This window comes from Garra rufa, chromosome 3, assembly GCF_049309525.1.
Source record: "Garra rufa chromosome 3, GarRuf1.0, whole genome shotgun sequence".
Lineage (NCBI taxonomy): Eukaryota > Metazoa > Chordata > Actinopteri > Cypriniformes > Cyprinidae > Garra > Garra rufa.
In genome coordinates this window covers 31304899-31316937 of record NC_133363.1, presented here as the reverse complement: position 1 = coordinate 31316937, position 12039 = coordinate 31304899, and the positions used below count along the sequence as shown (strand labels likewise).

The following is a 12039-nucleotide window of genomic DNA, read 5'->3' as shown; positions in this document are numbered from 1 at the left end:
TATTTAGTAGAACGACTACTTGAATTTGCATTAATCTGTCGTTTCTGATCATCATGCAATTTCTGATGCCCCCACGGGCATATGTCACGCTGAGGGTAAAGTCGCGATGAGACAGAGAAACACATAAGCTGCTGAAATCACATTACCATATGTAGAATATTGCCTACATATTGCAGCATTGCAAAAGCAATCCAAGTAAATTCTTTAGAAATACTTCAAAGCTGTTTTCTTCACGTCGGGCTACAATATTTAGTCAATACATAAAAGGAAGAGGTCACAATGGCAAAAATTACAGAGAACCGGAGTTACTGGACTGTTGCAAAGCATCTGTTGTCTGGCCATACATAATTTATGCACCATTCAGTAAATCTATCACTTATGTATTCACTTTATGCCTGGAGCCTTTCAAATTGCCTTACTTTCACATAATGTTCACATGTAACACCTGCAACCTCTGCCTAAACTGTTTAATAAAATGTGTGTTGCTGTTATATTTCACCTATTTTGATACAGTCACACAAGAGAGGATTTTCAAGGCTTATAATGTTTCATTTTTATGGAGTATCATGCCCAATTTAAGATCTATCACAAGGAGTCATCATGAAGGGCAATAAAGTAATTGACATGGGGGATTCATTGCTATAGATGCCTGTGGGTTATGAACACATTTTCAAGAAATGTAAAAAAGAGCAAAACAAAAGCCAAAACAATGACAATATACAAAAAAAATGCATAATAATAAAATACATTTTATGGAGAATCATGCACAATTTGACCAAAAATTCTTTTGGAACTTATTACTTCCCAGAAGTACAGCCAATCAGTTAAGAAATGGTTGGAATATTTGACAGCACATGCTGTTTTTGTGTGCAATGCCTGTCAGATAACCCTTTAAGGAATATTCAAAACATTAGCTGCTCTTATCTAGAACCATTCTGCTTTGGCAATTATGTCAATATCGCTCCTTGACAAATGGTGAATTGATTGTGTTGGCCTGCCTGACAGCGTCCATTAAGCATGATGCCATAACACTTTCAAGTCCACAACAGGGCCTTTGCCAGTTCATTCAAGTAGTCTATCTCAGGTAATCAGATATCTTGAGATGAGCCAGCATCCATCCTTTACTCTGCTTGGCTTGAAGCAATCAAGACAGCTTGTTTCCTGAAACACAGAAAACTGTGCAGCACCTTTTCTAAAATTGTTTTATTAACTATATGTACCTCGCTTTTGCAGAGGTGTCGAACGATTATCGGCGCCGATATGAAGCATTTTTATGGTTATCGGCCAATTTCAAATCGGGTTTTCCAATAAAATAATTTAAAAGCATTTAAAGAACGTTTTTGTCAGAACCCTTTTTATTCATAATTTTGACATTAATTACTCTAGATATTGGTTCAAAATATTGGTTATTGGTTTACTTGATCTGTAATAATCAGTATCGGCACCGGCCCTGAAAAACACATATTGGTCGACCGCTAGACCACAGGGAAGCACAAAAAAGCACATTTAATTTGGAGGGTCAGAGGCAGGGTGAAACTATAAAACTATAACTATATAGGGTCATTCCATGTCAAGTCAACCACCAATGTATAGTGATGAAAGGTTTTTGACGATATGCTCCTAGAGCCATATTGAAATCTCTGGAACTAAACCACACAGGGCCTTAAAAATGAAGATGCCAAAAGAAAAGTTAGTTTGGACCCAATATCTAAAAGTGCGTTAAGATATCTTTAATACTTCTTGAGTTATAGAAATGCATACTTTGGAGAAAAAAACTTGAAAAGTGCTGTTTCCCCATTTTTGAATGGTCACCTTTAGCACATAATTCAACAAAAATTGCTAAAGTCAACAGATTTTACTAACCAACCCCTGTGTAAAAATAACATTACGATGCTGCCATCTTTCTGAAGTCATTTTTACTTGTAATTTGGCTCTGAATCTCAGGTGAAAATTGCTATTTTCTCCCCCCTCTACAAAATAGTGATTACTCAGTAAATATTCATCCATGAGATTTAATATTTCGGCTTTCATCACTATACATTAATAATACTATATTATCTATCTTTCTTCAGAAAAAAAAATATTAGCAAAAGCAAAAATTTGAGCTGGGGTAGGTTTGGAAATTTGGTTGATCTGACACAGTATGACCCTATATATTATCATTACAAGTGGACGTCAAATAAATAAAAACAATGCATCTGAACTAGTTGGGTTTTTGTTTCAGGAAGCAGTGAGTATTGTGGCTCACTAATTACCTCCGAATATACAAGGTCAATGGCCCTCTACAGACCACAGAATTACTTCATTACAAACGTCTGGAATAGTGGATTGGGACTTGTCCTAAATAAATCTGTGCCAGTCTCACCTAGAAGACCTCTCTTCGAGTGAAGTGACCTCTCGGAATCAACATCTCATTAGGTAAATCATCTTGTGACCCCTTAAAAACAGAGCTGGAGTATGTGTGGGAATAATTACAAGAGTTTTAGTCTTTTCAATAGAAAAACATCCACAATGACTGCATAACATTTTTATCATGCGCAAATGTATGCCCTTTATGCCACTGCTCCAAAATAACCCTGACTACAATTTGCTGAAAAATAGTTTACCAAAAATCTAACGAGTTATGCAAGTTTGGAACAACATGAGGCTGAGTAAATAAATTATGAAAAGTCTTTCAGCAGACAGACAGTTTCTTATTTTTTCACTAAGTGCACCGTCCACAAAAATCCTCTCAAAAGTGAAACGATAAGCCATCAAACCCAACTCAATGGAGTGTTCCACTGACCTCCCATCTGATGGTTTCCCTACTGGCTATGATATCATTCCTCCATCTGCCAGTCTTCTAAATTTGCCTCAGTGATCGTTTTTCATCTCTGCAAATACGGTTAAAATTTTAAAGCACAATAGTTAAATTCTTAAAAACATGTTTTATTAGTAACAGCTTCTTGATGGTGCAAATGTCACTTCTGGAGCAGAATGTTTTTTCTCGCAGTCAGCAACTGTTGTCTTTGGTGCTCTGGAACAGCACCAACACTCACATGCCAACAACTGTTCCTGCACCAGACTGGCCACTATAACTGGCTTCATTTCACTCACTTGCCCTAGAAACTTCCACACTGCCATATTGCACTCACTGCTGAAACCTCTCAACTCACCACTAATTAAAAATGACAATGTATTTTGGTGCTTATGTTTTTTTTTTTTTTTTTTTTTTTGGATGAAGAAAGCATTTGTGATTTGCATCCCTCTATAAAACAAATCGTAAAGATGACACAAGGAAGAGCCAAGACAACAAAATAAAGCAAAGCAATTTAACTAGAAATAAAATGGTGACTAATAATCATAAATATAGCTGCAAGTACCAGCTCACCAGTGTCATTCAAAGTATATTTGTTCTTTGTACAGTAATAGCGTAGAATTACTTACACTACAAGTACAATTCAGTACTGTGACTCTGACACATTAATGACACTTAAAGTCACTGTGAAATCAGAACTGTATGTGCTCTAAATTTTAATAAAAAAATATTAACTTCCCATCTTCCTGGCAATGGCATCTCTTCTCTGATGACGTGTGCCCAGGCGTAACAATATTCTCTTCCCTTCAACAAAATAGCACTTATTGAAATGTAACAATCCAATCAATTCCAGATGGACAATATCAAGTCCTGTCTTAAGTTTTTACTCATTCACAAACAATCACAGTTTGTCCCCACTTTCAGCCAAGTTCTCGGTCAATATGCCAAACTACTGTGAATATACTTCCTCACATTCAGTTTGGCAACTTATTACTATTTGGTTCTATGAATCCTTGACTCCAAGCCAGACAAAAAAAAAATTATAATAAGGAAATACGCACCACATGCAGGTGCCTACACATGGTGCCTGGCCTGAAAATAATGTGACAGTGAGCTTACCACTAAGTAAATAAAAATACAAAAGTACATTCACATAACCCACTAGATACACCATGCATAATATATGAGCGTCTGGTGCAATAGTAGAAAGTATTTTCAAATGAAAGTCGGCTTACTCCAAAGTAGCAGGTTTTTATTTTATTTTTTTTACCTTTCAAAGTATTAAGTCACTGTGCTGTCCAGCATTTCTTTTTTTCCATTTTTACAGGGTGTTTATATTTGTGCAGAGTATTAATGTAATTAATAAATGTTGACTTCTAGTCTACTTTGGGGTTTATGCTGGACCAGATTCACTTACTTAAAAAGACACTGAAGCAGCCATGTTTAAAGTTTAAAGTATCTTGTCCAAATAAACTTTGTACTGAGGCATCTTTCAAGAGAAAGTATTAATCCCATGTTGAACTCCCCGAGAATAGAGAAGCAGCCATCAGTAAAATAACGTGTTTGAGGGTGGGTCAAGTTGTTTGCGGCTGGCCAATGTAGACTATAGGTGGGCATTATGCAAATATGTTACCCTGTGACGTGCAAAGGTCATTGCACAGTAGTCTGAAATGTTTGTATGCGTTTTTTTTTTTTTTTTCATATTCGTCATCCTTTCCTATTAAAATGCTTGCTACAGATGCAAAAACACAGAAAATTGAACCTGATCCGATGCCGAATTTTTAAATGAAGGACGAAAGTTTTAAAAGCAGTGTGTAAACGTGATTGACTCAACGTGAGGTTGTATTTATTTTTTAACATAAGAAAATTTCAGACTTAGTGTGCAAAGACCTTAACCATCACAGAAGTGGTATTCGAATTACTAAGAACTTGTTCAGGTTGTTTAGAGTCAATTCTTTCTTTTGGGAGACAATACAGGGTCAATACAGGGACAATACAATACAACTGAATACGTTGTTCAACTAACTATCAGTCCAATAGAGAATCGCGTGTGACGTCACGGACGGGGTGACGTCAGGAACCAGGAAGCTATAAAGCACATGCGGTGAATGCAGCCGGCAGCTTCTGCCACCAGGAGCGCTGCAGGGATGCCAGAATTGTGGTAGGCGACGCAGCGTCTCGTTCCCTAGAGGAACTAGGGTTTCATACGGCGTCACTACGCTTTGGGAACGATATGCCCACGCCGCCAGAATTCCAAGCCCTGCTCTGTGTGTGGAGCAGGTGGAGAGAGAAAGGGCGAAAGTAGCCCACAGTAAAGGGCGAAAGTAGCCCACAGTAAAGGGCGAAAGTAGCCCTGGGTAAGGTGCGGCCTTAGCCGCACTCGTAAACGGGCGAAAGTAGCCCGTGGTAAAGGGCGAAAGTAGCCCAGGGTATTGTTGCTGCCAAGCTTAACACCTGCGGCCTCAGCCGTCTTGGGAATAGGGCAGAAGTAGCCTGTGGTAAAGGGCGAAAGTAGCCCAAGGTAGAAAAGGGGGCCTCAGCCCACCTGGGTATAAGGGCGGAAGTAGCCCAGAGTAGATAGTGCCACGCAGGCAGAGTAAGCGGCCTCAGCCAGCTTGTATAAGGGGCGAAAGTAGCCCGTGATAAAGGGCGAAAGTAGCCCGAGGTAAAAGGGCGAAAGTAGCCCGCAAGTAAAAGGCGAAAGTAGCCTATGGTGATTGCTCCAGCCCCCCTGAGGGGAAGGGCGAAAGTAGCCCAGCGTAGTTGTTGCTATAAAGCATGATAGTGCGGTCTCAACCGTCTTAGCATTGGGCCGAAAGTAGCCCGAGTGAAACGAGGGCCTCAGCCTCACTCGTTAACGGGCGAAAGTAGCCCGGGGTTATAGCTGCTATCAGAGCAGGGAACACGGCCTCAGCCGTTGCAGAGAGGGCGAAAGTAACCCGAATCAGTTGTAAGGAGAAATAGTCTCAAGGAGTCTGCTGGAGCAACACACAGTTAAACAGCTCTACTAGTAGAAGGAGCGTCAGAGAGGAGAGCAACAGAGCCCGGAGTATTAGGGAGATCCAGTTCATAGAACCTGACGAATGTGAGCGGCGTGGACCATCCCGCAGCGTTACAGATATCTTGCAGGGGAACCCCTGACATGAATGCTTTTGAATGCTTTTCGAGTGTGCCTTGGTTTCCATCGGAGAGGGAAGACCAGAGGACTTGTAGGCAATGGAAATGGCATCCGTAATCCACCGACTTAGAGTCAGTTTAGAAGCTGGAAGACCTCTGTTACGAGGACCAAAACACACAAATAACTGGTCCGTCTTCCTCCACAGGGCAGCTCTGTGGACGTATGTGTCCAGTGCGAGCAGTTAAGCAGTTAACAGTTAAGCTTCTGCTGTTCTGGTTCCGTAAAAGGGGGAGGACAGAAGGCTTGGAGCACTACGGGCCGTGGCACTGCTGACGGCACCTTGGGTACATAACCCGGCTTAGGGTGCAAAAACGCTTTGACCATTCCAGGGGCAAAGTCGATAAAAGAGGGGGCCACTGAAAGGGCCTGTAGATTACCCACTCTCTTGAGAGAGGAAATCGCCAGCAGGAAGGCGGTCTTGAAGGACAACAGCCTGTCCGAAATTCCTTCAATGGGCTCAAATGGAGGGTTGCACAGAGCCTCAAGTACCACGGCCAGGTCCCAAGTAGGGACGCGTGAGCGCATCGGGGGCCTCAGCCTCAGTGCACCGCGGAGAAATCGTGACACCAGGGGAAGTCTTCCAAGGGAAGTAGTACCGAAGGGAGCGTGGAAGGCAACAATGGCCGCCACGTAGCCCTTCAATGTAGAATACGCATTGCCGGCCGTAAGGCGGGCTTGCAAGAAGTCCAGTACTGAACCTAACGGGCAGTGAACTGGTTCAATTTGGTGCTGATTGCACCATGCAACAAACATATTCCACTTCCCGGTGTACGTTTTTCTCGTGGAGGGAGCTCTGGATTGGAGAATGGTCTCAACAACCTCGGTTGAGAAACCAGAAGCTAGGAGCCGTGCCCCCTCAGGGGCCACGCCCACAACTTCCACAACTCCGGGCGGGGGTGCAGGATTGCGCCTCCTGCCTGTGAGAGGAGATCTCTCCTGATTGGAATTTGCCATGGCGGGCCGTCTAGGAGAGAAGTCAGGTCTGAGAACCATACTCGACCCGGCCAGAACGGGGCCACCAGCAGGAGGCGAATCCCGTCCTGGCGCACTCTTTCCAGAACTCCAGGGAGCAGAGCGATCGGGGGAAAGGCGTACAGGCGAAGCCTCGGCCACGTCTGTACCATAGCATCCAGTCCCAGGGGAGCTGGATGACTCAGAGAGAACCAAAGGGGACAATGTGTTGTCTCCTGGCTCGCAAAAAGATCCACTTGGGCCTTCCCAAACTTTTTCCATAAGACTTCCACCACATCTGGGTGGAGTCTCCATTCCCTGGGCCTCAGCCCCTGCCTCGACAGGATGTCTGCTCCCACATTGAGATGTCCAGGGATGTAAACCGCTCTGAGTGAGCAGAGTTTCCCTTGGGACCACAGGAGGATCTGGTGCGCCAGCTTGTTCAAGGGGCGCGACCGCAGACCTCCCTGATGGTTGATGTAGGCGACCACTGATGTGTTGTCGGTGCGAACTAACACGTGGTGACCTCTGAGGTCTGGTAGGAAGTGTTTTAGAGCTAAAAACACAGCACGCATTTCCAGGCAATTGATGTGCCAATTGAGATGGTGCTCGCTCCACAGACCTTGGGCTGAGCGGCCATTCATGACCGCCCCCCACCCGGTGAGGGAGGCATCTGTCGTTAGTGTTACACGACGACAACGAGCTCCCAGTACCGGGCCTTGGGACAGAAACCATGATTTCTTCCAAATGTTCAGGGCACGAAGGCAGCGCCGCGTGACCTTGATCAAGCGGAATGGGTTGCCCCTCGGGGAAAACCCTTTGGTTCTGAGCCACCACTGTAAAGGTCTCATATGCAGCAGGCCAAAAGGGATCACGTTGGACGCGGCTGCCATGAGACCGAGCAGTACTTGAAACTGCTTTACAGTGAGAGATCGGCCTTCTTTGACTCTCTTGACTGAGTGAACGATCGATTCTATCCGAGCGGGAGACATTCGTGCCCGCATCGAGATCGAATCCCAAACTACTCCAAGATAAGTGGTTCTCTGAACTGGAGAAAGAACACTTTTCTTGGCGTTCAGTCTTAACCCCAGAGACTTCATATGGGCGAGAACGACATCTCGATGCCGAACTGCCAGTTCTCTCGACTTCGCTAGTATGAGCCAGTCGTCTATGTCGTCTACTATATGTTTAGTATGCGGATGCCCTGGAGTCGCAGAGGAGCCAGCGCAGCATCTACACACTTGGTGAAAGTCCGGGGTGAGAGTGCTAGACCGAAAGGAAGAACTCTGTATTGGTAAGCTTCGCCCCCAAAAGCGAACCTGAGAAACTTCCTGTGTTGTGGAAGGATGGAGATATGGAAATAAGTGTCCTTGAGATCTATCGTGACAAACCAGTCCTCGGACCTGATTTAAGACACAACCTGCTTTATAGTAAGCATCTTGAATTTGAGTTTCAGCACTGCGCGATTGAGCAGTCTGAGGTCTAGAATAGGACGTAAGCCTCCATCCTTCTTTGGAACTATGAAGTAGCGGCTGTAAAACCCGCACTCTGCGAGATGAGGAGGGACCACCTCGATGGCCTCCTTCCTCAAAAGGGTTTCTACTTCTTGTTCCAAAATCAGAGCCTGCTGAGGGGCCACGATAGTAGTGGTAATCCCTTGAAAGGGCGGTGGACGAGCGCCGAACTGAATTTTGTAACCTCTTTTTACTGTTTGCAGGACCCAATGAGATACGTTTGGCAGAAGTTGCCACGCTGCCAAATGATCTACTAAGGGAATCAGCCTCTCGAGGCTGACCTCTGATGGAATTGGAGTTCGCGAGTCCCCCTGTCCCGCTACGCGAACGGGCGGATGCAGGGGGGACAACTCGCGGGAGACCGCTGCGCCCTGAAGCACCGGAGGTGGCAGGGTTAGCGAACGGATCTCCAGAGGGCACTGGGAGGATGTTACTGGCCCAGGGGGGTCTGCCCTCAGAAGCCCAGAGCCAATGGCATTAGGGCTTCTTTGCCGAGGACTTCTTCGCCTGAAGGACGGCCCTCAGGTCGCCCTTAGGCTTAGAAGCCCCCGACTTGGAGCGCTTACGGGACCCCTGATGTTGTCTCTGGGGAGGGGTCCGCGTAGCGACGCTCCGCTTCTGTTCGTCACGGTATGAGGAGCGGGCACTCGGGTGGGGCTGCTCCCGTCCAGCAGCCCCAAAGCTCGAGCGGCGAGGAAGAAACCTCTGGAATGCCGCCGCTTGTTGACGAGCCTGTTGGAACCTGTCGACGACGGAGGGGACCGCGTCGCCGAACAGGCCAGACTGAACAAGCGGGGCATCGAGTAGGACCTGTCGTGATCTTTCATTTCTGACAGGGTCAACCAGAGGTGTCTCTCTGCGACCACCAAGGCTGCCATAGACCGTCCAATGGCACGGGCGGTCTCTTTTGTGGCACGCAGAGCGAGGTCGGCAGTGCGACGCAGCTCACTGACGTCGACCGCCGCCCCGTCCTCGCCCTCATCGAACTCTTTCAGCAGGTCGGCCTGGTATGCTTGCAGCACTGCCATGGTGTGGAGGCAGGCTGCGGCCTGACCTGCTGCCGAGTAGCCTTTCCCCAGCAAAGCAGATGTAGTTCTAAGGGGCTTGCTGGGGAGTGCTGAGGTCTTTAGGGACGATGCTGAACTCGGAGACATATAGCTGGAGAGTGTCTGTTCAACCTGAGGCATCGTCCCATAACCGTGTTCACGAGCCCCAACCACATTTGAATATGTGTGGGTGGATGGGGAGTGCACACGGGCCGAGAACGGTTTACCCCACGACCTCGACACCTCAGTGTGGAGGTCGGGGAAAAATGGCAGACCTCGGCGTGGAGGTTGGGCTTTGGGGCGCAGAAACCTTTCATCTAACTTGGTATGTTTCTGCTCCCCGGTCACCACGTCTGGCCAACTGATATTGAGTTTGGCTACAGCACGGGTGACCACCTCCACTAGCTCCTCATACTCGACGGGCTGAGCGGGCGTGGACCCAGCCTGCTCGCCTACATCCATATCTCCCTCCTCAGAGGAAGATAGACGTAGCGGCGAGTGCCCCTCCTGGCGAGAAGAAACCGACGTGCGGGCTTCTACACCAGAGAGGGGCATGGATCTGGCAGAGGAGGATGGAGAAAGGGGCTCGCCCGTCTCCACACTCGATACCAGATCCAGTTGCGATCCCCACGAATGCAAGCGCCGCTCGGCCTCAACCGAAGCGGGACCTGATCCGCGAGGAACGCTGGTGAGGGCTCCTTCCTCAAAAAGAGCTCTCCGGGAGCGAAGCGTGCGGAGGGGAAGCCGCAAACAATGCACGCAGTCAGCCTCCTCGAAGGCTGACTGGGCATGCCTCGCTCCCAAGCAAGCTACACACATTGTGTGTGTGTCCTCGGCCGTGATGTAACGTTGGCACGGAGGAACACAACGTTTATAATGCTTGCGATCGCCCATCTCTATCTATGTCAGCACTCAAACAAAAGTGAAGCAAACTGGCCTCAAAAACAGTGCTGACGGACATACAATTCACACAGAGCGCGACTGAAAGACAGAAGCTGCCGGCTGCATTCACCGCATGTGCTTTATAGCTTCCTGGTTCCTGACGTCACCCCGTCCGTGACGTCACACGCGATTCTCTATTGGACTGATTACACACGTGATTCAGAGCGTGGGCACGCTGGAGGCGTTCCCCAAAGCGTAGTGACGCAGCTCGACGTTCCCGAAGGGGAACTTACGAGCAGTATTAATTAAGATATTAGCCTAGTATTTCATCTACCTGACCTAAATTATAAGAACAAACACAAATGTTTATAAGATTCTTGCCCTGGAAATCCTGGTTCAGTTTGGCCAACCACAAATGCCTTTTGTTCCTCAGACAGTTTTTTTGCACTCTTCACCTTAATTTGTTGTAACTTTTGCCAGTCCATAGTATTCCACCACGGTTTCCCGGTACGGCCAATTAGACCAAAACATGAAAATAATTGACCATTTTCAGCAGCAATAATCAGCAAAATATGCAAGTTTCGTTTGGTTCACTGGCATTCGTTCTTTGATCATTTATATTCACATACAGCTACACTCTTAAAAAATAAAGTTGCTTCATGATGCTATAGAAGAACCTTTTTGTCTAAATGGTTCTATAAAGAACCTTGAACATCTGAAGAACCTTTCTGTTTCACAAAAGGTTCTTTGTGGCAAATGAGGTTCTTCAGATTATAAAAAGGTAAGCAAGAAATGGTTCTTTGTGGAACCAAAAATGGTTCTTCTATGACATCACTTGAGGAACCTTTTTGAAGCACCTTTATTTTTAAGAGTGTATATACACACTGCATAAAAAGCTATATTTGAAATGGCATAATAAAGGAAATTTAAAACATAAGAAAAACATATCATTGATCTTTTTTCATCATAGAAACTGTTAAAATATTTCTAGGGCTGTCAATCGATTACATTTTTTTCATGGTTGTCATGAGTTAACTTGCGATTAATCGCACATTTTTATCTGTTCTAAATGTACCTTAAATTAATACTTTTTAAAGTTTTTAATACTCTAATCAACATTGGCATGGGCAAATATGGATGCTTTAAGCAAATATGTGTTTATTATTAGTATAACCTGACATAGAGCATGAAGACTAGACATGTTTCAAAGGTCATAGATGTTTTCAAATAACTTGTTCATGTCTATTCGACACATGGAAAAAAAAAAGAACATAGAAATACCAGGTTCCATTTACTTCTCTTTCTTTGCACTGAGCAATTTACTTACACAAGCCTGTTTACAGGGCAGCTCACTTGCAAGAACATGCAAAATGTACATTTATTCTTACATTAGTTTGCCTCTAGATGCCCACATACTGTAATTTGATGCAGCCAAGTTCTCAACAAAACTGTTTCCATTGTTATAATTTAGTATTTCTGTTATCAGACAACCAAAATAATATGTAATAATCATGATTCAATCGCTGAAAAGAATAATTTACAGGCATCTGGACATATTCCCTGCATTATTATCGTTGTTTTTAACTTCCTGTTTGAATGCCTTCACGATCCTTTGACTTTTTAAGAGTTTACCCATTTAAAGTTATGTGATCCCAAAAACCTGCTTCTTTT

General features: G+C 45.2%; 1 long non-coding RNA gene across 1 annotated transcript in view; it reads left to right on the top strand.

Annotated features, from left to right (window-relative positions):
- LOC141331059 (uncharacterized) overlaps positions 1-12039 on the top strand; it is a 470059-nt gene that overhangs the window by 344798 nt on the left and 113222 nt on the right. The gene's annotated exons all lie outside the window — the stretch shown is intronic.